The sequence below is a fragment of the Sus scrofa genome, chromosome 9 (assembly GCF_000003025.6).
Source record: "Sus scrofa isolate TJ Tabasco breed Duroc chromosome 9, Sscrofa11.1, whole genome shotgun sequence".
Taxonomy (NCBI): Eukaryota; Metazoa; Chordata; class Mammalia; order Artiodactyla; family Suidae; genus Sus; species Sus scrofa.
The window spans coordinates 5,958,940-5,982,692 of record NC_010451.4 but is presented as its reverse complement, the minus strand read 5'-3'; the positions used below and the strand labels follow the sequence as shown (position 1 = coordinate 5,982,692).

The window sequence follows — 23,753 nt, the reverse complement described above, 5'->3', positions numbered from 1 at the left end:
CGGGCCCGCTCCTGGCAGCGAGCCCTCCCTGGCAGAGCCGTCTCAGCCAGGCGGGCCCGCCTCCCTCGCTGGCGCTGGCCCTGTGGCCCGCAGTCTCTCCTGGGTGGCACTGCCTTTGCCAAATTCTCCGAGAGCCTCTGCTGCAAGTCCGGCCCCCACCCTTCCGGGATCCCCCCTTAAACTCTCCCGCTGTTGGCAGGGTCCTTTACGCTTCACAAAGCACCGCGGTATTTACACCATCAGATGCTCAGAAGCCCCTCAAAGAGGAAGAGGAGTCCTAAGACTGGAGCCCCGGGGACAGGCTTCCTGGCCGGTTTGCCCTGACTCTGCCCTCAGGCCTGGGACAGCTCCCTGGGGGGCCGGGTCCTGTGGGTCGGGAGGGCTGGGGTGGGGCTGTCTGTGGGGGAGGGGGGTGCAGCCTCTCCTTCTGAGGAAGCCTTCAGAGGGTCAGGAGCCTCTGCAGCCTCTGTGGAGCCCACGGCCGACCTGAAACCAGCGGGGAGGGTCCCTTCCAGGCACAGCAGCGCTGGGTCAGGTCCGCAGCAGTGGAGTCAGGGCGGCGTGGGTGCAGGGAGCGCGGGACGCGGGTGCTGTCCGGGGACAGAGGTGGGTGGGCATGGGGACGAAGCTGGGCTGGGCCAGCCGAGCGCTGTGGGAGGGCTGTGCAGCTCAGTGAGGGCTACGTGCGGTCTTGAGCATCACAATTGTCAAAATTGGGGGAACGCTGTTTTCCAAAAACAGAGGCAGGAACTGGTGAACTAGCTTATCTGTCCTGGTGGTTGACGGCCGCCGAGGCCGATTCAACCAGACTTTGCGACAACTCGGAGATGCCTCGGCTCCCTCACCTTGGCCGCCTGCCCTTCCGGGGGGGCTGCTTGGTCGCAGGGCTGAGGGGGCTGGGGACTCTGTGCCCTGGGAGTCCTTCCCTGCAGCCAGGAGCCTCGTGACTTTGGGGCCTTCCTTCCACCGGGCCTTCCACGCAGGCCCGAGTTCCAGTGGCACAGTCTGTGGACTCTGGGATGTACTTGCGGAGGGGCCTCCTTCACCTGTCACCCCTGCTGCTTCCTCGGGGTCTGGGGAGAACTCTCCTGGGCCAACTGATGCTCTTCCTGCCCAGGAGCGGGGAACGGCATCCTTGTGGCCCGAGGTTAGCTGCTAAGAGGCCGAGGGGTGTGGCCCAGGCAGGTGCTGGTGTCCAGGCTGAAGACTCCACGGTCCAGAGGTCCCTTAGCAGGTGGTCGGGGGAGGTGACAGCTGGAAGGGAGCTGGGGCCGTCAGGATGCAGCTCTTTGCTGGAAGACACTTCCCTCCTCCCGGGGCGTGGGCCCAAGTGGGACCCTTGGTGCTCTCCTGGGGCAGAATCCAGTGCCCGCTCCTGATTGAAGTCACCCTGAAAGGCCACCATGCAGACCCCGAGTGGCCTCTTTCTTCCTGGTGAGAGGGCTGGAGTCCTCCTTTGCCATGGCCGGGGCATTTGTTTTAGGCTTGCAGCAATGCCGGATCTTTAACCCGCTGAGCAAGGCCAGGGCTCAAACCCCACATCCTCATGGATACCAGTCGGATTCTTAACCCACTGAGCCACCACAATAGGAACTCCCCCGCAGATTCATTTTGTGTTCACTCCTACTCTTATCATGGCAGCTCTGATTCCCTGTTATGCAGATCAGAGCCAGAAACTTTTCTAAGTTACGGAACAACCGTTTCCTCTGGTCCTTCCATCCTGCGTGTGGTGCCAGAGCTGTATGTTCTATGTGCTCCTTTTGGGGGCTGTCCCCTCAAACGCCTTTCAGAAGTAGGAGGAGTAGGAGTTATAATAAAAGATTCACGTTTCTCTCCCCAAGAGTTGACCCACCTCTGGGCACAGTGAACCTTTTCCAGCTGGAAGGGTGAGGTGCTCTAGAGGAGGTGATGTGACCCAGGCTCAGGTCTCAGCAGGGATGATTTTAAGGATGGGAAGGAACCTGCCTGGGTCGGGTATGAGCCATTTTAGGCAGTTTAGCGCACCGTTTTAAGCCTCTGTCTCCTGTTCTATAAAGTGGGGATCATAGAATTAAAACATGATGGCAAGGTTGAGAGAATTCCATGAGAAGGGCAGCCATTGTTCTGACGATAGCTAAAGGCTCAATAAACATCCCTTAGAAACTGTATCCGTCGCGTGTGCTGAAAGGACCGCCTCCTCTTTGGAACATCATCCAGGTGGTGCACCAGCTCGGGGCTCTCTCTCCACTGCACTGCTTCCTCTAAACTGACTGTGAAGATCGGGTCAGATTTAGACACGAGTGGGCTCTGGGCTGTGGAGGGATCGAGAAGGACAGCGGGAGATGCACACGGGCCATCTCCAGCTAAGGGCTCTTTTCATCTTGATAACGCCTGCGGCCCCTGTGACGCCTCCTGGGCTGACCTGGCTCCAGGAAGCCCGCTAGCCCCAGGAGGGACGTGTTGGCGGGGTGTGATCCTCGAAGCGATGTTTTAAAGACGCCCTGGGGGAGGAGGCGCTGGAAAGAACAGGCTGCCGTGGAGAACTCCATTGCTGGCTCCCTGGGCCCAGTGCCACGGCCGCGATGGTGAGGGGTCAATGCCTCACCGAAGCGTAGACCCGACTGCACGCGGAGCCGGTTCAGGGTCTGGAAGGCTCACGTTCACTTCCGGGGCCGCCGAGGGAGATCAGCCCACGCCAGCTCCCATCTTCTTTCCTTTTAAGCGTCTCCCTTTCAAGGCATCAACTGGATGCTGAAAAACATATAAACCCCAAACACTTGATACGTCCTTGGTTAGACATTCAATTGAACAGTAGATGCAAACTATTGCACTTGGAGTGGATAAGCAATGAGATCCTGCTGTACAGCACAGGGAACTATATCTGGTCACTTGTGATGGAACAGGATAGAGAATAATGTGAGAAAAAGAATGTATATATATATGTGTGTGATTGGGTCACTTTGCTGTACAGCAGAAATTGACAGAGCATTGCAAATCAGTGATAATAAAAATCTTAAAAATTCAGTTGAAAATGAAGAAAACAAAATAAAATAACATTTCATGAAAAGCCTAAAAAGCAGAGGTTGTAGACATAAGCGGTTTTGAAATACGATGCTCTGGGTTAGCATTATCCTTTGTTGTAACTATTAGAAAGTTCCAGATTATTTTAAAAATCGCAAAACACAACTACATTATTGAGATGGACAAAGGTCCTATTTAGATTAAATATCTGCACATTTGCTACCTTGTCATCATAAAATTGATTCCCAGGGGTTCCCGTTGTGGCTCAGCAGTGACAAACCCGAATAATATCCATAAGGATGCGAGTTGGATCCCTGACCTCACTCGGTTGGTTAAGGATCCGGTGTTGCCGTGAGCTGCGTGAGTTGTAGACACGGCTCAGATCTCGTGTTGCTGTGGCTGTGGTGCAGGCCGGCAGCTGCAGCACTTTTTTGACCCCTAGCCTGGGAATTTCCATAGGCCTCAGGCGCGGTCCTAAAAAGACAAAAAATAAAATAAAATTGATTCCCAGATTAATTTTTCTGCAGGAAGTTTCCCTGTAGACCTCATCTGCTGGGAACTGTGGCAGTTCATCTCAGGATGCAAAACTTGTATGGATGTTGGTAGGTGGATACTCCGTTTATTAAAAGTACATGTTACAGAAGAGAAACTGTCCTGGAAAATGAAACTTCCTCCCTGGTCACACGTATTTTGCACTGATAATGATGACTTATCCTTGTGAAAGTCACTCTGACCAGCCTGTAAGTTGTGTGTGTTGTATTTTAGTGAGAAAAGTTTTTCATCTTTAAATTTAGATTTTTCTCCTTGCCGGGGTTTTGCAAATAAAACATCACCTCGATCACGGAGCAGAATCTACTCCCGCATCCCAGCCAGGGCTCTCTCGTGGATGAGGGTTACAGGTGTGTCAGGACAGGAACCTCAGCTTCCTGGAATAATAAAACTGTTTCCTATGTGGGTGTTTCATCTTCTCCTTTAAAAAATACTCCTGGAGTTCCCGTCGTGGCGCAGTGGTTAACGAATCCGACTAGGAACCATGAGATTGCCGGTTCGGTCCCTGCCCTTGCTCAGTGGGTTAACGATCCGGCGTTGCCGTGAGCTGTGGTGTAGGTTGCAGACGTGGCTTGGATCCCGCGTTGCTGTGGCTCTGGCGTAGGCCAGTGGCTACAGCTCTGATTCGACCCCTAGCCTGGGAACCTCCATAAGCCGCGGGAGTGGCCCAAGAAATAGCAAAAAGACAAAAAAAAAAAAACAAAAAAAAAAAAAAACTCCTATAGGAAGCTTTAAAGCTCAGTGGCAAGATAATTAAGTTAGTCAAAGTCATTGTATTTACATTTCTGGGTTAGCATGGGAATAATCCTGTATATTGTTTACTTTATCTTGTAATATGTAAGAGAATTTGGCAGACCAGCGTACCGGACAGATATAGTACTTGACAGATGCCAACGTTCTTTTTTTTTTTCTTTTTAGGGCCGCATCTGTGGCACATGAAAGTTCCCAGGCTAGGGGTTTAATCAGAGCTATAGCTGCCGGCCTAGCAGTGCCAGATCTGAGCCATGTCTGCGACCTATACCACAGCTCATGGCAATGCCGGATCCTTAATCCACTGAGCAAGGCCAGGGATTGAACCCGTGTCCTCATGGATACTAGTTGGGTTCGCTACTGCTGAGCTATGATGGGAACTCCCCAGATTCCAACTTTTAAATGCATGTATGAGTAACTGCTGTAGAGTAATTTTTAAATTTTTTTTATTATTAGAGTGTACTTGATTTACAGTATTGTGTCAATTTCTGTTGTACAGCACAGTGACCCATTTACTGTGTGTGTGTGTGTGTGTGTGTGTACATTCTTTTTCTCATATCATTTCCATTGTGGTCTACCCCAAGAGATTGGACATAGTTCCCTGGGCTGTACAGTGGGACCCCATTGCTTATCCATTCTAAAGGTAATGGTTTGCATCTACCAACCCAAACTCCCACCCCATCCCACTCCTTGCCTCCTCCCCACTGGCAACCACAAATTTGCTCTCATGTCCATGGTCTGTTTCTGTTTTATAGATAGGATCATCTGTGCCATATTTTAAATTCCGCATATAAGTGATATCCTGTGGTATTTGTCTTTCTCTTTCTGACTTACTTCACTTAGTATGAGAGTCACTAGTTCCATCCACGTTGCTGTGAATGGCATTATGTTGTCATTTTTTATGGCTGAGTAGTATTCCATTGCATATATGTACCACATCTTCTTTTTTATTTTGCCTTTTTTTTAAGGGCCACACCCACAGCATGTGGAGGTTCCCAGGCTAGGGGTCAAATCGGAGCTGTAGCTGCTGGCTTACACCACAGGCCACGGCCACAGCAATGCAGGATCTGAGCCATGTCTGCCACCTACACTAGAGCTCACGGCAATGCCGGGTCCTTAACCCACTGAGCGAGGCCAGGGATCGAACCCATGACCCATGGTTACTAGTCAGATTTGTTTCTGCTGCACCACAACGGGAACTCCAGTGCCACATCTTCTTAATCAATTCATCCGTCCATGGATATTTAGGTTGTTTCCATGTCTTGGATATTGTGAACACTGCTGCAGTGAGCATAGGGGTGCATGTATCATTTTGAATGAAAGTTTTATCCAGGTGTGGGATTCCTAGGTCATATGGTAGTTCTATATTTAGTTTTCTGAGGAAAATCCATACTGTCTTCCACAGTGGTCATACCAATTTGCATTCCCACCAACAGTGCAGGAGGGTTCCCTTTTCTCCACACCCTCTCCAGCGTTTGTTATTTGTAGACTCATTCATGATGGCCATTCTGAGGTGTGGGGTGTTAACTCATGGTCGTTTTGATTTGCATTTCTCTCATAGGTAATAATGCTGAGCATTTTTTTCATGTGCCTACTGGTCAACTATATGTCTTCTTTGGAGAAATGTCTTTTTAGGTCTTCAGCCCATTTTTTGATTGGGTTGTTTGTTTTTTTGTTGTTGAGTTTTATGAGCTGTTTGTATATTTTGGAGATTAGGCCCTTGTCTAGTGCATCATTTGTAAAGATTTTATAGAGTGATTTAAATTAAAGGGTATAGTAAAAGTCTAGTCAGTTTACTTTTGAGAGAACTTTCCATTTACCATAATGCTAAAATAACTTTATTAGATTGTAGTTATTTTTTAGAACTCTATAAGACACTCTTAGATTCCAAAGCAATTTACGTGCTTAAAAAGGAAATAAATCAAAACTCAGAAATGTATAAATATAGCTTAAGCTTTTTAGGGAAATTTAATAAAATAGGTCTCCCCTTAAGAGACTTGTAAAAGAATAAGTTTTGTCAGTTGAACTTAAAATATCAGAAGTAGTGAGATTTCTCAGTATGTAAAGACTTAATGCACTGAAAACTTAAAATGAAAGAAAGAAGTTAAAGTAAGAAAAATAAATGGAAAGACAGTCGGTGTTTATGAAGTGGAAGAATTAACGTTGTTAAAATGTCCATGCTACTCAAAGAGATGTGCAGATTCAGCGTAACCCCATCCCGATCCCCAAACCATTCACATAGATGCAGAAAACGTAATCTTAAGATTAACATGGGGAGTTCCCGCTGTGACATTGTGGAAATGAATCCAGCTAGTATCCACGAGCATGTGGGTTCAATCCCTGGGCTTGCTCAGTGGGTTGGGGATCTGGCGTTACTGTGAGCTGTGGGGTAGGTCGCAGATGCTGTTCAGATCACGTGTCCCTGTGGCTGTGGCGTAGGCCGGCAGCTGCAGCTCGGATTTGACTTCTAGCCTGGGAACATCCATATGCCGTAGGTGTGGTCTTAAAAAGAAAAAAAAGAAAAAAAGATTAATATGGAACCTGAAAAGATCCTGAGTAGCCAGAGCAATTTTGAGCAAGAAGAATAAAGTTGGAGACGTGATACTCCCTAATTTCCATATATTACAAAGCTCCAGTTATGGTACTGGCAGATACTGTCAACTCATCTTTAACAAAGGGGCCAACAACATACAATGGGGGAAGAACAATCTCTCTTTCAATAAATAGTATTGGGAAAAAGATATCAATATCCAAAAAAAACACAAACAAACAAACAAACCAAACAAACCTTGGACCCTTATCTTGAGTCAACTATTGATGTTAAAAGGGTCAAACCATAGCACTTTCTGTTTTCTGTAAGAAACTCAAAGAATTCACATGAACAAATGTAGGTTTTAAAAAGTTCAGTTCATGGATTTCCTAGAGTACACTAGGTATAAATTATTGTCACCTGGGTTCTTGAAGTAATTTGGAAATAAACAAACTGCGTTTAGCCCCAGAAATACAAGGTCAAGTGTCTACTGATTTCACATTGAAAACGTGAAGACATCCTCTCTGTGGCGTAGTGGGTTAAAGGATCTGGCATTGCCTCGGTCGTGGCTCTGGCTGTGCTTGGATTCAACCCCTGTCCTGGGAACTTCGTATGCCGTGGGTGCAGCCATAAAACTAAAGTGGCGAATACATACTTTTTAAATAGAGGTCTAGAGGTAACTGAAGAAATACATAAGAAAACTTTGAGGGCAAGAGATTTTTTCCAGAACAGCCTATAAAATATGGGAAAAGGTAGTAATTATAAAAAAGACATTTAACATATTCAAAACATTAATGACTGTAGGAGAAAGAATCTTAATAAACACTAAAATGAAATTCATTCGAGGTTAGCTAAAAATGAAAACATCAGAGGTAGTGAAGAGTTTAATAGTGGTTGGAGGTGGCAGAGAAATGAAACCCTACCTGCCCTCTAAGGTCTTTCTAGAAGCACTGCAGACACCAGGAGGGCCTGTGGAGCGGCCCCTTCCCACTTCTCTAGCTCTTAGTGTCTCCCCTGCGGCTGTCACAGTGCTGGCACAACTTGAACAAGACCTCCTGAAGGCTCAGAGATCAACAAAGAGAGACCTGGACAGGATCAGAAATACCGGTTTCCCCCGCTGTCTGAACGGAGAGGCACCCTATGAAGCTTTTGCAAGCCTGAAAGGACATAAAGCAAAGAGCATCCCCGCTTTCTAAGAGTCCAAGTTATATCACTCTGTGCAAAGACCTGCATGAGTACCTGTTTACGGTCCTGAAGGAAATCCCAGGAGGATTTTCGCTTTTATGAAAAAAGCCATTCCTGTATGAATGCAGGTCTTTCCTAAAGGCAAAGTGGCATATGATCAACTATTTGAAAACCTGAGGGAAGCAGGGGACCTAGGTACCAGCTTGTAAAGAACTGCACTGTTGACTATCTGATGACAGGAAGTCCCGTCCTGGCAGGTCAGCTGTGAGGCTAAGTGTTTGGTCTAGATATTCCCCACCTTCAGAGGAGAGGGGCACATTTCAAGCCGTCACTTAATTCCAAGAGCTGCTTCCTCATATACCCTACCCCAAGTACTGTCAACAGCTCAGAATTTCCTGAATGGTAGGGACGGTTTGCCTGGGACCTTGCTGGTGTTAGCACTGAAAGGCTGCATCCCAGGAAACCTCTCAGTCCTGGACAAGCTGGAATAATTGGTCACCCTCCCTGTGGGATAAGGACATCAAAGCCCAGAGAAGGGAAGTCCCTGGATAAATGGAGGCTGGCGGGGGGGGGGGTTGAGGGAATAACTCAGGTCCCCTGGCTCCCGGGGAACAGTGATTTTCTTTTTTTTTTTTTTTTTTTTTTTTTTTTTTTTTTGGTCTTTTTTGCCATTTTCCTGGGCTGCTCCGTGGCATATGGAGGTTCCCAGGCTAGGGGTCAAATCGGAGCTACAGCTGCTGGCCTACACCAGAGCCACAGCAACGCAGGATCCAAGCCGAGTCTGCAACCTACACGACAGCTCACGGCAACACTGGATCCTTAACCCACTGAGCAAGGGCAGGGATCGAACCCGAACCTCATGGTTCCTAGTCGGATTCGTTAACCATTGAGCCATGATGGGAACTCCCGGAACAGTGATTTTCAAGCTAAGCTGTGACATCAAGGAAATCCAAGAATAATGGGAAGAGCCCAGCTTGGGGATGTAGCGTCAGGCAGTGGAGAGCTGAGCCTCCTTATGCCCAGTGCTGTGGTTTTCTCAGGCAGGTGGTCACTTGTCATGCAGGTCTGAGGGGCCACGAAGGAAACATACAGCGGCTGCTGGTCCTCATTCCTCTAGTCCAACACTGCCTTCCAGCCAGCCCTGGACTCATTTCTGAGGTTAAAATCTGAACTGGGGACTAGAATTCACTTGAGAGTCTCGTGGACCTGCCTGGGGATGAGAGCAGCTGGAGCTCAGGAAGCTGGAGAGGAAGCAGAGAGAAAAAATAATTCTGAATACTCCCTGTAAATGGATTTTTATTCCTTGTACAGAATTACAGTGTTTATTATGGGAGGCAAAACTTTGGAAATTTCATGTAGAAAAAAAATTGATAGACTGATACACTGGTTCCTCCATTGGTATGTTCACAGCTTGTTTCACACATTCTTCATTTTGGGTTTTAAACATGTAGGGACATGTTTTTATTGCATGAAGACCTTGATTTTCATGCACCTCTACTCACCGCAGTGTTCCAGCTGTATACTCGGTGGCATCTTAACATGGGAACTTCTCTTCCAACTCTCTGGCTGTCCTTCAGCTTAGAAGGTCAAACAAGAAACTGCTGTCAGGAGTTCCCATTGTGGCGCAGCGGAAAGGAATCCGATTAGGAACCACAGGATCCGAGCTGTGTATGCGACCTACACCACAGCTGACCGCAACGCCGGATCCTTAACCCACTGAGCAAGGCCAGGGATCGAACCCGAACCCGCAGCCTCATGTAGTTATATTCGTTTCTGCTGCACCGCGACGGGAACTCCTCCTTTTCTTGTTCTGATAATTTTTTATCAGGACCTGTCATGAGTAACTCTTGAAGTTGTTGCTTCATCTTTATTGTCACTGCCTTACTTCAGACGTATATCATTACTTGCTTGGAACAAACAGTGGTTTTGCACTGCATTCGCCAAAGCTTAATACAGAACTGACTCAGGAACTAGTGGAAGCAGAAGGGACAGGCCTCCAAACAGCCTTTACTCAGACAGCCTACTTTTATCTGTATCCTTGGTTCTATGTAAAAATTGCATCTGAAAGTGTTCACTTTAAAACATAATTCGAAACCTTTCATGCATTCAGTAAATACTGACCAATGGAGTTCCCATTGTGGCTCAGTGAGTTAAGAACCGGACTAGTATCCTGGAGGTCATCCTTAGGTCATGGAGGAGGCGAGCGACAAGCCTGCCAGCTGGTCTTCTTTGTCTAAGAGCAATACAAGCATCTGCCCCTTCCCCGCAACAGGGGACCAGGTTCAGTCCAACAGGAGACTCCAAGATGCTCCCCCACCGGGCGGGGCGTGGGTGGGGCAATAGGCGGTCCTTGCAGAGCAGAGGTTCCAGGATTTAATCACCGCATTGGTCACATGAGTGGACTCAGGCCTCTGATCAGAGCCCATTGTGAAAACCCAATCAAGACTTAAGCCAATCCTCCATCCAGAGTTCTCCGCCCAGCCGGGGAGGTGCCTCCATATAAACACTGGGTGAAAACCCAATCAAGACTTAAGCCAATCCTCCGTCCAGAGTTCTCCGCCCACAGTGGGGAGGTGACTCCATATAAACGCAGTCCCTGGCCTTGGACACCTTCTGGTGGGAAGCGCTGGAGCCAGGCGGCGTCTCCCTGGCTTCAGAGAGCCCTCAGCCGCTGCAGCCCACCTGCCCGCCCGCGTGCCTGGGTCCCACGGAGCCGGCCGGCCCCATGCCATCCTCGGCCCCGCTCAGGGTGGCCGTGGTCTGCATGAGCAACATGAACAGGAGCATGGAGGCCCACAGCATCCTCAGCAAGAAAGGCTTCCGCGTCAGGTCCTTCGGAGCGGGCTCCATGGTGAGGCTCCCGGGACCCGCCCACCACCGCCCGGTGCTCTACAGCTTCCGCACCCCTTACCGGCAGATGCGCAGGGACCTCGCGTGGCTAGACCCAGACTGCTATCGAAGGAACGGCATCTTACATCTGCTGGGGAGAAACGAGCGCATCAAGCCATGCCCGGAGCGGTTTCAGGACTGCAGAGAAGCCTTCGATGTCATCTTCACGTGCGAGGAGAGCGTCTACGACAGGGTGGTGGGCCACCTGTGTGCCCGGGAACAGGAGACGTGCCAGCCCGTGCACGTGATCAACGTGGACATGCAGGACGACCTGGAGGACGCCACGCTGGGGTCGCTGGTCATCTGTGAGCTGTGCCAACGCCTGCAGCAGGCGGAGGACATGGAAGACTGCCTGGCCGAGCTGCTCCTGGGGGTGGAGCGGAAAACCGGCAGGAGCTTTCTCCACACCGTCTGCTTCTACTGAGGGCCTCGGCGGGCGGGCTCGAGCTTCGTGGTCAGTAAGAACGTGTGCATGGACTTGGGGGCCAGGTGCTATGCTCTGTGAGACGTGTCTCCAGACCCCTTTCTGCTCAAATCCATTTGTATGATTTTTTTTCCAGGCCCACCCCCTGCCCCAGGGAAGGAAGTGGATGGGAAGAGCCTCTCAGGGGAACAGGAACCCGGACCCCCGTGGTGATAAAAACCCTCCCAGCGCTGAGGACAGTTGTCCAGGCCCTTTCCCCGCAAGAATCAGTTCTGGGCTCGCGGCGTCCCCCGAGGGAGTTCCCATCAGGGACTGTGCAGCTGCGCCAACCGTGGCTGATTCTCCTGTCCCCTCCCTTCACCCCATCCCTTCGGTGGCGCCAAACTGCCTGCTGGTCTTCGAGGACTGGCCGAACCCAGTGCTTCTCAGTTCTTTTGGCACATGGTCCTCCCTCTGGTCTAGATTATGGTTCAAGCCCAGGATCCTTCTCTTTGGTGTCTATTAGAGGCTTTAGGTCTGCGTCAATGTGTGCAGTGAAATTGTTTCTCATACTACACAGTATATCTTCATCCTGAGTTTTCTACACACGGTCCGCCTTTTCTGAGGCTGTGGCTGTTTTGGGCTCCTTTTTCAGTAGAACTTTTTTTTTTTGGATTTTTTCAGCCATTTATATTTTTTGAGATATGTTTCAATCCCTTCCACTAATTTCATTATGTATTCCTCTGTGTTATTTGTAAGGATTAAATAAAATGTTTACATTTTTATGTAGTCTAGGTTCATTTTTTCCTTTGTCCTGTCATCCTAGCCATGTAACTTTTTATAACATGGGCACACTTCCCCCCACCCCCGCCCGCCACGTAAGGTCATAGTGACTTCCTCTTCTTTTTGCAGTGCTCACCTGGACTTTGCATCTTGCTCACCTTTATGAGAATTGTCAGTATGTCATTTTGATTTTAGGTCCTTTGTCTCAATAGCTTATATGATTGTGCCTTCAACTTCTAAGAGGTGGAACAGTTCTCAGAACTCAGGAGACTCTGTCTCCCAGGTTGTAATCATTAGTTGGCTGGCATTAAATTCTCTTTTTTCTTTCTAACGTGATGTTTATTGAATTTATTCAGTATCAAGAAAATCATTTCATGGTAAAGTGGACCAGGAGTGTTAACAGTCCTAAAAACATGTAAGTGTGGGTGACATTTTTCTAGGTACTTAGGCAGAGGTAACAATTCACAGAGCGGACATTGCCGAGTAAGGAATTTACCTGCATTTTCAGATGATCAAACCAGAGTTTATATTGGAGTACTGAGGAGTGATTTACTGAAGGATAGGCAGTGAGCAAAGTTCCTTATACAGGCTGTCACGTCCTTCCCCGCCACCACCATCATTCTGGAGCCTGTAGGGGAGAATTAGTTTCTTGACTTTTCTAGCTTCGAGAAACTAGCTACATTCCTTTTCAAGACCCTCTTCTGTCTTCAGCGTCAGACATGGAGGGTTAAGTTGTCACATGCCATTGGTCTGATCCTTTTTTTCCCTGCTTCTCTCTTTCATATTTTAAGCCCCTTGTCATTACATTTTGCCCGTGTAAATAATTCAGGTTGATCTTACGTTAAGTCCCTGGATTAGGAACTTAATTTCATCCGTACTCTTTAATTTTAAAGTGCACCGCTTGCCCACACTTGGAGGCTGTTCCTTGTGGAAATATACTAGAATGAAACAACGGAGGTTACTACGAACATATGCCTGGTTACTTCTTCGTTGGCACAAAATTTGGGGACCTCCTTTGTACTTATTAATCACACAACATAGTATATCAAAGTTAAAATTATAGGCCATCACTCCTTTTTTTTTTTTTTTTTTTTTTTGTCTTTTTACGGCCACATGTGCAGCATATGGAAGTTCCCAGGTTCTCTGGCTAGGGGTCAGATCAGAGCTGCAGCTGCCAGCCTACATCACAGCCACAGCAATGCAGGATGCTAGCCATGCATGCGACCTCCGCCACAGCTCATGACATAGCTGGATCCTTAACCCCTGTGGGAGGACGGGGAACAAACCCCCATCCTCTTGGATGCTTGTTGAGTTGATTACTGCTGAGCCACAGTGGGAACCCCTAGGCCATCCCTTTTTAAAACTTACATGTTGCTCAATGTTGGTCGTACATTAAGGTTTCTTTTCTAATGTAAAGGAATAGAGTGTCTTTCTACTTGTCGATGGCTTTTTGTCCTTCCTTCCTTCCTTCCTTTTTTCTTTTTGTCTTTTTAGGGTCAGACCCATGGCATATGGAGGTTCCCAGGCTAGGGGTACATACCAAACTGGCTAAAGAGCTCCCCCAGACTCTCATCATCTGCCTCTTCCCCCCAGTTTTTGATAGAAACATTGGTGAACGCCTTTGCTTTGGCTCCAGACTTGGCTTCCCACTCTTTTCCAGACTCGAATCTACCCACGCACACTCTGTGGTCTTTGAGGCGTAAGCCGTTCATCTTTGCGATGATGGCCTTGTCAGCAGCCTCTTGGGTCTTGCCGTGGCCGAAGGCAGACCCCTTAGCGGCGCTCTCCCCACACACCACCTTGCAGGACAGAATGTTTCCGAAAGCAGCGGAAGTATCATACGGTGCCTTGTTACTTATGGATTTGTCCAAGTTCTGGAGGAAGACGTTTCCCATGCCAGATCTTCTCAAAGAGGGATCCCTCTGAGACCACAGGACACGGATTGGCTTTCCGTTAATGCCATCAAAGCGCCTGGTATCCAGGGCCACTCAGCGTCAGGGTCAGCCGGCTGCTGGAGGTTGCTGTGGGCATAACCCAGGGAGTGGCGGCAGTGCTCTTAGGCCAGCTAGCTGGATGGACAGCACAGGCCCCGCAGGTCTGAACTTTCTGAACAGCATGGCCTCGCTGGTGTCCGAGTGGAGGTCACCCACGTACAGGGAGGCCATGGGGTAGCATTCATCTCGCCAGCCCCCCCAGCCCCCACCGCCAGGAGGGCTTCTTAGAGGGACCACCCAGGACAAATGGGGCTCTGGTTCGAGCCGTGGCCCGCGCTGCGGCCCACAGGTGGCAGTGACGCTCAGAGAAGCTGGACTGGGCTCTGAGGACCCGAGCGAGAGGAGTTCGAGGAGGGCCTGGAGACGCCAAAGCGCAGGCAAAAGGCTCTCAAAACCCACAAGGCCCTCCCTCTCGGGAGTTTGGAATTTTCAGCTGCCCTGGTAGGAAGCCCCCAATTTCAACCAAAGGCAAACGATTCTAACGGGGACTCCCCGCCAAATGACAGCACTTCTTCAGGAGGCACCCCCGTGGTGCCCACGGCCTCGGGACAGCGTTTCTCTGTAAATACAGGCCTGGGCTCTGGGCGGCGGGCGCTTTAAGGGGAGCGCGGGGTGGGGGGGGCCGAGAAGGAACCCGGCTCTTTGCCCGGGCGATCTGGGGAGCCGGGGCGGCGAAGGGCCAGGGGCCGCGCCACGCGGGCGCGGACGCAGATGCGCTGGGGGCGAGCCACGCACCGCCGGACTGACGGACGGGGACCGACGGACGCCCAGGGGCGGCGGAGGCGGCTGCGGGCAGGCGGGAAGCAGGAGGAAGTGACTTCCCCGCGGGTCCCCAGGAGGAGTCTCCTTCCTTTCCTCCCTGCCTCCCTCCCTCCCTTCTTCCCCCTCCCCTCCGGATTTTAAAGCCTGTTCTTTTCCTCCTTCCTTCCTGTCTGTCTTTCCCTCTCTCTTTCTTTTTAACCTTTTCTCTTGTTTTCTTCAGGATGCCAGGCCCGGAGTGGCGAAGGCTGCAGCGACCCGCCCTTCTACGGAGCGTGGCATCCACTTGAGACCAGAGTCCGTCTCCCTGGGCCCAGGTTGATGACAGGTTAAGGGACAAACCTTTCTGAGGGGCCTACGTCATCTTTGCAGGTACTTTCGTGGTAGGAGCATGAGAAAATTCTGGTTACTATATGTTTGCCATGCAGGATGCACTGCAAGTTTTTTTTTTTTTTTTCTAATTATGGGCTATGTTCTCATTTGCAATAGGTGTGATATTTTTAGGCCACGAAGTCCTGGGGGGTAAAAAACGTATTTTTCTATTGCAGAACCAATATATATGTATAGCTAATATTTATTAAGTGATTATTATGGGCTAACGCCTTTGTAGGTACCAACCCTGAATCCTAAGCCCTGGAAGAAGTGATACTCTAGGCCGGTAGAGGAAATAAAAAGCGTCACAGGTGTCAAGAATCACAAGTGTTCTATGCATTGGGGCCTGGACGTTTCTGTCCCCTTAGGAACAAAATAAAGACTCGTTCTTGATGATGCAGAAAGTGAATCTTGCCCCTGCTCCAGGGTTAAGTATAACTCTCATCATCCTTCCCGTGAAGAACAAAGGTTTGAAAATCATCTTTGCATATTGAACGTAGGCACCGATGAGCAGAGGGAGCGTCACTTTAGTCGTCGTTCGTTCATCTCCTTAGCAATGGCAGTGGCGTCTTAAAGCAGGATGGTTGCCGGAAAACATCCCGAATGTAAACACTCCGTGTGGGACGGAGAGCAAAGCATGTGGGGAGGATGAGGAGAGAAACTGGCCAGGAAGAGGCCAGGGGGCGGGGGGCGGTGCCCTCAGGATGGACTGAGGACTGGGTCTGGGCTGTTGGGGCAGAGATGACTGTCCCTGGGGCCTTGATGCAAGAGCCGCCCTCGAGGGCTCTCCTGAAGAAGGATAAGTAGCCCAGCCCCAGCAAGCTGAATTTCATCACCAATGGCGCCACATGTTTCCGGAGACTCCTTCGAGGCGGGTGAGTGCTTTAGACACCCATGGGAGGGGTGGGTCCAGGACCAGGGTAAGGGGGGCTGGTATTAGGTCCCAGGCAGGTCAGAGGGGCCGAGCTTCTTAGAGGCTGTTGCGACGTGGGCTCAAAGAATGGTGGAGACCGAAGGCGTCCAGCTGGTGGGTTATGGCACCTGCGGAGGGCAAGGTCTGGGAAGGGAGGTGAGAGTGTGCAGGCAGCGGAGGTGAATGGAGTCGATGAATAAGACCAGTAATCTGATATATGACGAGTGTCCTGATACTGAGACTGGAGGTGAAGACCCGAAAAGAGACTGACTGCGACTGAAGAACCGTCTGTGATGTGATAAGAGCCCTGAGAGTGACAAGGACCTATGCTGGCTTCCTAAAGGGGGGTGGGGTGGGGAGCAGACCCAGCCCTTTCAGGCAAGAGTGAGAAGACAGCTCTTGAGTGGAGGCATTTAGGATGAACTTGTGTTAGGCCCAAGTCGCTGTAACTTGGTCCGGGGACCAGTGGAAGGGGGCAGTCGTCTCCCTGAACTGCCTGGCCCCTCTCGCTGGCTCCAGTTTATAAAATTCCTCCGCGACTCCCCTTCCCCAGTCTCGGGTCCGTCACCAGCTTCCCTCATCTGCCCTCCTCCCCAGCCCCGCTTTAGTTGATTCCTCTTCATGACCTCTTCCTTCTTGCTGGTTTTCATGTTTGCTTGCTGCGTCGGGTCCCTGTCCTCCGACTGCTCAGGAGCCGTCCCACCTGTTTTCCGGTGGGAGGTCAGCTGTCCTGTCGCAGAGCAGCCGCGTACCCTGGGAGAGACAGGGCTGTGAGCTGGACGCGCTGCCTGGATCCTTTCGATTGGTGACTCAGATGTCAGGACACTTTCTCCCAGCACTTGGAGGAGGGGAGTAGGGTAGATTTTCTTCTCAGGAAGGAAGACAAGGGGCGCCAAGAGAGGGATTGAGTGGAAGAAATAATCTTAATGAGCGTGAGATACAACGTTGCCACAGAGCTAGAGATTTTCAAATACCCCTTTCTCAGGGGGAATTAACATTTGTTTCCAATTCTTCAACCTTTCCGCTTACAAACTTGGTTTTCCCTTAAACCAAGGACCTTAGGACTCAGGCCAATTCCCCCCCCCACCCCGCATATTCCCAGTTCATCAGAGGGGGACTGGGTTACTGAATGAATGAATGTACACTAAGATCTAAATGATAACATTCCCTGGGCAGAAAAATCTTCAAAATATCTCCCGTCTTGCCTCCTAGCAATAACGCCTTATTTTCCACTTCTAGCTGTTTCTAAACTTAGTTGCCTAATGTGTGAGCCTGAGCAGTGCTTCGCCTCAGGCACGTAGGCTCTGTCAGTGTTATTCCTTACAGATTTCTTGACTCCTGGAGTTCCCTGGTGGTTCAGTGGGTTAAGGACCTGGCATTATCAGTGCTGTGGTGCGGGTTCCGTCGCTGGCCTGAGAACTTCTGCAAGGACAGTCAAGTCAAAACAAAACAAAAAGATCTCTTGAATCCCTGCACAACTGTGCAAATCATGTGTGGTCAAGCCAGAGAGATTTCACGTCTCATTTCCATCAATTAGGCCACATACGCATGTCCAACCACCTGCACAGCTTGCTTCAGTATGTGTTCTGCACAGTCACCTAGATCTGAACAAACACTGCATAAATATGCTGTACTTTGATTGGAATGGTCACACGTTTTTCTGTGGCCTCCTTTTGTTTTCATTCTTCTCCTTATGATACCCTATCCATCACACGTTAAGTTGAAATTCAAGAAACATCTTGTTACAGTGTTTTAGGATACATGTAATGACTTCCTTTGTAAACTCATAACCCTCTGTTGGTGGAGGAAATTGTGTTTTGCTTCTTTGGAAATAGGCGTATCTTTTCATCAGACTGCTGCTCCTTGAAGCAGAGAACACATTCTCTTGACTTTTTACGTGTCTTCTTCTTTGCATGTTCAAAGAGGATGGAGAGGGTGAGAAGTGCCAGAGTCTCCGGGTGACTTCACAAAGAATGAAAATCTGTTTTCATCTCAGCCTGTGACCATGAGGTGACGTCTCTGGTGGTGCCCGCCGGTATGCTTTCCTTTAACCGCACTGGGGTCAGCCACACCGTCTTCTACTTGCTGGGCATCCCCGGCCTTGAGGACCAGCACCTGTGGATTTCCATCCCCTTCTTCATTTCCTACGTCATCGCCCTGCTTGGGAACAGCCTGCTCATCTTCCTCATCCTCACGAGGCGCAGCCTGCATGAACCCATGTTCCTGTTCCTGTGCATGCTGGCCGGGGCCGACCTGGTCCTGTCCACCTGCACAGTCCCTCAGGCCCTGGCCATCTTCTGGTTCCGTGCTGGGGAGATCTCCCTGGATCGCTGCATCACTCAGCTCTTTTCATCCATCCACCTTCATCTTGAGTCAGGCATCTGCTGGTGATGGCGTTTGACCGCTACGTTGCCATATGCGACCCTCTGAGATACACCACTATTCTGACACACACGCTGATTGGGAAGATCGGTGTTACCATCGTTCTGAGAAGTTATTGTACTATTTTCCCCATCGTATTTCTTTTGAAAAGGCTGACGTTCTGCCGAAGTAATGTCCTTCCACATACCTGTTGTGAACACATCGGCTTGGCCAAATATGCGTGTAATGACATTCGAGTGAACATCTGGTATGGATTTTTTGTCATCGTGTCAACACTGTTCTTAGACGTCCTGTTAATTTTTGTGTCCTACATGCTGATTCTCCGTGCTGTCTTCCACATGCCTTCCCAAGATGCTCGTCACAAAGCTCTCAACACGTGTGGCTCCCATGTTTCTGTCATCATCCTCTTTTATGGGCCTGGATCTTCACCACCCTGACTCAGCGGTTTGGACGCCACATCCCAGCTCATATCCACATCTTGTGGCCAATGTCTGCGTGCTGGTTCCCCCGATGCTGAATCCCATCATTTATGGGATCAAGACCAAGGCAATTCGAGCGCAGGTAGCTCTGATGTTTTCCCCAAAGCAGAAATAACTCTGGAGGAGGAACAGATTTTGAGCATCTCGCTGTCTGTGCTGTGGACAGTGGATGTGGTAGATGGAGACACAAGTGGGAAAGTGACTAGTAGGAAACAGCTCAGTGAAATCAGTTTCCAGAGAAGGGTCCAGGGTAATAAGTCTTATTGACTTTGTGTCTTCTTTCCCTGGCTCATGTTGGTTTAATTCATAGGCTCAGCCAGAGACCCTAAGAGTGTGGAGGAGGATTTTTCCTGTCCCTGGATTCCACTTTAGCATGAGGAGGTCGGCCTGATGTTGTCAGGTGATGTTTGAGAGTGTTAAGAACTAGAAAGTCAGGGTGTGATTCAGGATTTAGAAAGTGAATGATCCTGATGTTGACTGTTAGGGTTTTGGTACATGGACTCAGACTGCAATGAACTGGATTCAGCTTTTGGATAGTGGCAGTGTCGCCAGTGTGTCCAACATTAAAGGCTAGTTGATAGCTGATGAGTTCCCACTGCCACACTTCTCAGTGCAGGGACTTTCGAAGAGTGAGTTTTATTACAGCGTTTATTCCAAGTATTTGTTAAAAAGAACCCATGTGCTGTTTCAAGTCATCAGGCCTCAAAAATCTCGCTTTTAATTAATCATTCAACAAATGCTTATTGGATGACCCTTAAGGCCTGGATGTTGTGCTAGGCACTAGGTAACACTGCAAGCTAAAGCATCGCAGTACCCACCCTCGAGATGTTTTAGTCTAAATAGGAAGAAGCAGCTTTTCACACCCATGTATGCACTTCCATGAGCGCCTTAGGGTTTCAAAGGAAATGTTGGTAGGTTCTGGAAGGAGCACGGGTTCCCTTGAAGGACATGAGTTCCAATAGCTGAGGAGACCATTGAGATGTGTTTGTGGATAAGGTGGAGACAGAGAACTCTGAAGGGAGCAAACACAGCCCGTGCAGAGACACTGAGGCTAGATAAAGCCTGGTACCTTCAAAGAATGCAAAGATCCCTAATGTGCCTTTTGACAGGTGGGATTAGAACCCTTTCCATGTTTCTTCAAACGAGGGGAGCCCTGGCCGTTTGTAAGCAAGGGCCCTTCCTGATGAGACGTGTGTTTTGGAAGCGGTCTTCCTTTCTCTGTCTGCTCTGAGTCCTCTGGTGGACGGGGCAGAGCAGCAACAGAGGCTTGAGGGCCTGTCAGGCAGGTGAGGTTGTGGAGTGGAAGGCCTTTCCTTTGAGAGATCTAATCTGGAAGCACGTCAGCCTGCACTGGGACCTGAACTGTCCTGGTGTTGGCTCTGTTTTGTGTAACTTCTCTGGCTTTAGTGTTCCAAGCGTGGTGTCAGTGTAGCTGCTTTGGCATCCTCTGGAAGCCTGTTGGGAATGTGCCGTCTTGGATCCCCTTTGGTTTAATGAATCAGAAATTGCCTGTCAGGAAGATTCTCAGGTTATGTGAATACTGGTGAATTGAGTGACGCTGCTTAAGGCAAACGATTCCTGACTTTGGTTGCATGTTCGGTACTCTTGCTAACTCGAGGAGCTCTTTCTATCTAGTTCTCATCGTCAGAGACCCAGACATAATATTTCCCTGAATCGAATGAGCTTTACCAGCTCTCCAGCCACTTCTAATATCCAGTGATGTACCTGAGAGTAAGGATGGGTCTTGATTTTCAGAAATGTCTGCCTTCCATAAGGCAGTTGTTCTCAAGCTTTTGTGGGCATCTCAATCACCTGGGGGGTTTTGATAACACAGATGTGGGCTCCAGCCCCCAGTGTGTCTGACTCAGCAGGTCTGGGGTCCCTATTTTCATTTTTCTCAAGTTACTACTCGATGCTGGTGTGGGGAGTGCACTTGTAGAAGCCGTGTTCAGAGTGTGTAATGATTTAGGGAAGTTTGCCACTAACTATTACCTCCCATGAGAGAAGGATGAAAGATGCAGTCTAGGGTTTATAGATTTGTCGCTGTACCAGTATAATGTCATGTTTATCTATCCTTTTTGTTTGATATTTCCTTTGTAATTTCTCCATCTATCGCATTCACTTGAACTTATGATACACATGAAAATTAAAATAATTTTAAATATATTACATTTCCATGTGCAGATGCTCAGAAATTGCTGTATTTGAAGTGATAAAAAGTAGGTAGAAGTTTGCATCAACTCCTCAGTGTTCTTTAGTGTCATGATTTTAAGAGCATTTGTCAAGAAAAAGGTATGTAGGAGGCTGCAAATAGGAAAGGAATTTATTTGCTGTCTTAACTGCAATTCTGGCGACACGGTTTGCTATAGCCTTAAACGAAACTGTTCCAGGGAAGTGAAAAAGTTTGGAGCTTTTGAAGACAAGACACTGTGAGGTTAGAAGTTGCCCGGGTGGGAGTTCCCTCTTCGCTGATCCCAACTCGCAATCCATGAGGATGTGGGTTCAATCCCTGGCCTGGCTCAGTGAGTTAAGGATCCAGCATTGCCATGGGCTGTGGTGTAGGTTGAAGATGTGGCTTGGATCTCACATTGCTGTGGCTCTGGCATAGGCTGGCAGCTATAGCTCTGATTTGACCCCTTGGCTGGGAACCTCCATATGCCTCGGGTGTGGCCCTAAGAAGCCAAAACAAACAAAAAATAAAAATAAAAAAAGACAGAAGTGGCCTGGGTAGAATGGTGATGGTCCCTGATGGGGGTCAGAAACTATTTGTCCTTAAGGCATCACAAGATATTATAAAGTAGGTTCTGCCAGTAGATGGGCTGATAGGAATTATTTCTAGAGTAAGGGTCCAATAAACCTTTCAGTGTTTGGCAGATATTGTGGATGACTCCATCAGGTCCAAAGGTCCGGTTCCATCCAGCTGAGACAAGTTTAAGTCACACTGCCCCAGTGGCATCCTGGTTCCACTTTGGAATATTCTCTTAGCAATAGTGAGAAGATTCGGGTTCGCTTCCACATATGAACTGCCTAAGCTGCTGTGGTGTTGGAAGTCTACCCTCCGCTCAGCAGGGACGTACTCAGCATGTGATGTCTGCAGTGGTGAACAGGTTTAGGAGTTCTGGCATAAAACATGCACAGTCTTCCTGTAACTTCCGCAAGTACATTTGTACAATATCCGACTGTGTATTAGATGTAGAGGTTTACACTGTGGAAAACAGTATGGAGAGTCCTCAGAAAACTAAACATAGAACTACCATTCGATCCAGCACCCCACTCCTGGGCATCTATCCAGAGAAAACCACGACTTGCAAAGACACATGTACTCCGATGTTCATTGCAGCACTCTTTGCAATAGCCAGACAGGAAACAACCTAAATGTCCATCGACAGGGGAGTGGATCCAGATGATATGGTACCTATACACAATGGAATATGACTCAGCCGTTGAAAAGAACGAAATACCAGCATTTTTTGCAACGTGGATGGACCTAGAAATTATTATGCTAAGTGAAGTCAGCCATACAGTGAGACACCAACATCAAATGTTTCACTGACATGTGGAATCTGAGAAAAGGACAGACGGAACTTCTTTGAGAACAGATGCTGACTCACAGACTTTCAAAAACTTACGGTCTCCAGAGGAGACAGTTTGGGGGGTGGGGGATGTGCTTGGGCTGTGGGAGGGAAATCCTGTGAGATTGGATTGTGATGCTCATTATACAACTAGAGATGTGCTAAATTCGAGTCCTTAAAAAAAGTAGATGTAGAGGAGTAGTGGCTCTAATCACTTTCAGGGTTCTCATGATCGTATTACGTTCTCTGAGTAGATTGGATCAATACAGAACTTGATATTTCCCATGTACCATTTTTTTCTCATTCTTAAAGTTTTATAGAGGTAGAGTTGATTTACACTGTGCTAATACTTCCCCGAACCAGGTTTGATCCCTGCTCTTGCTCAGTGGCTTAGGAATCCGGTGTTGGGGTGAGCTGTGGTGTGGTTTGCAGACGAGGATGGGATCCTGAGGTGCTGTGGCTGAGGCGTAGGTCAGTGGGAACCTACCTGGGAACCTCCATATGCCATGGGTACGGCCCTAGAAAGACAAAAAAAAAAAAAAAAAAAAAAAAAAAAAGAATGGGCTCAGCATGGATCATACTTTCTCCGTACTTTTTTCTTTTTTTGCTTTTAAGGGCCACATCCTTGGCATGTGGAGGTTCTCAGGACAGGGGTCTAATTGGTGCTACAGCTACCGGTCTACACCACACCACAGCTCACGGCAACGCTGGATTGCTGACCCACTGAGCGAGGCCATGGATTGAACCTTTGTCCTGATGGGTACTAGTTGGATTCGTTTCTGCTGAGCCATGATGGGAGATTGAGGGTCTCAGTGCTTTTGAAACGCCATCCTCCTTGCTGGTCTTGAATGCAGTGTGGATGCCCATATCCTAATTCTTTCCTTTTAAAAGAACACTTTACTTCTGGGTCAGACTCTAAGAACATTTTTTTTATACCATTTTAAATGGTAAGGTCTGACTACCATTTCATTTACCATGGGCATTTTCTCTAATTGATGTTTCTTTTACAAACACCCTGCTTCCCTTCTTTTCTTTCTACCCCCCACCCTTTTAAGGCCACATCCGTGGCAAATGGAGGTTCCCAGGCTGGCTGCAGCCTCTGGTCTACACCACAGCCACAGCAACACAGGATCTGAGCTGCATCTGTGACGTACACCACAGCTCACAGCAATGCCGGATCCCCAACCCACTGA

General features: G+C 48.8%; 2 pseudogenes; both read left to right on the top strand.

Annotated features, from left to right (window-relative positions):
• LOC100524945 lies at positions 10,740-11,327 on the top strand (annotated as a pseudogene).
• On the top strand, positions 14,768-21,592 carry LOC100524754 (annotated as a pseudogene).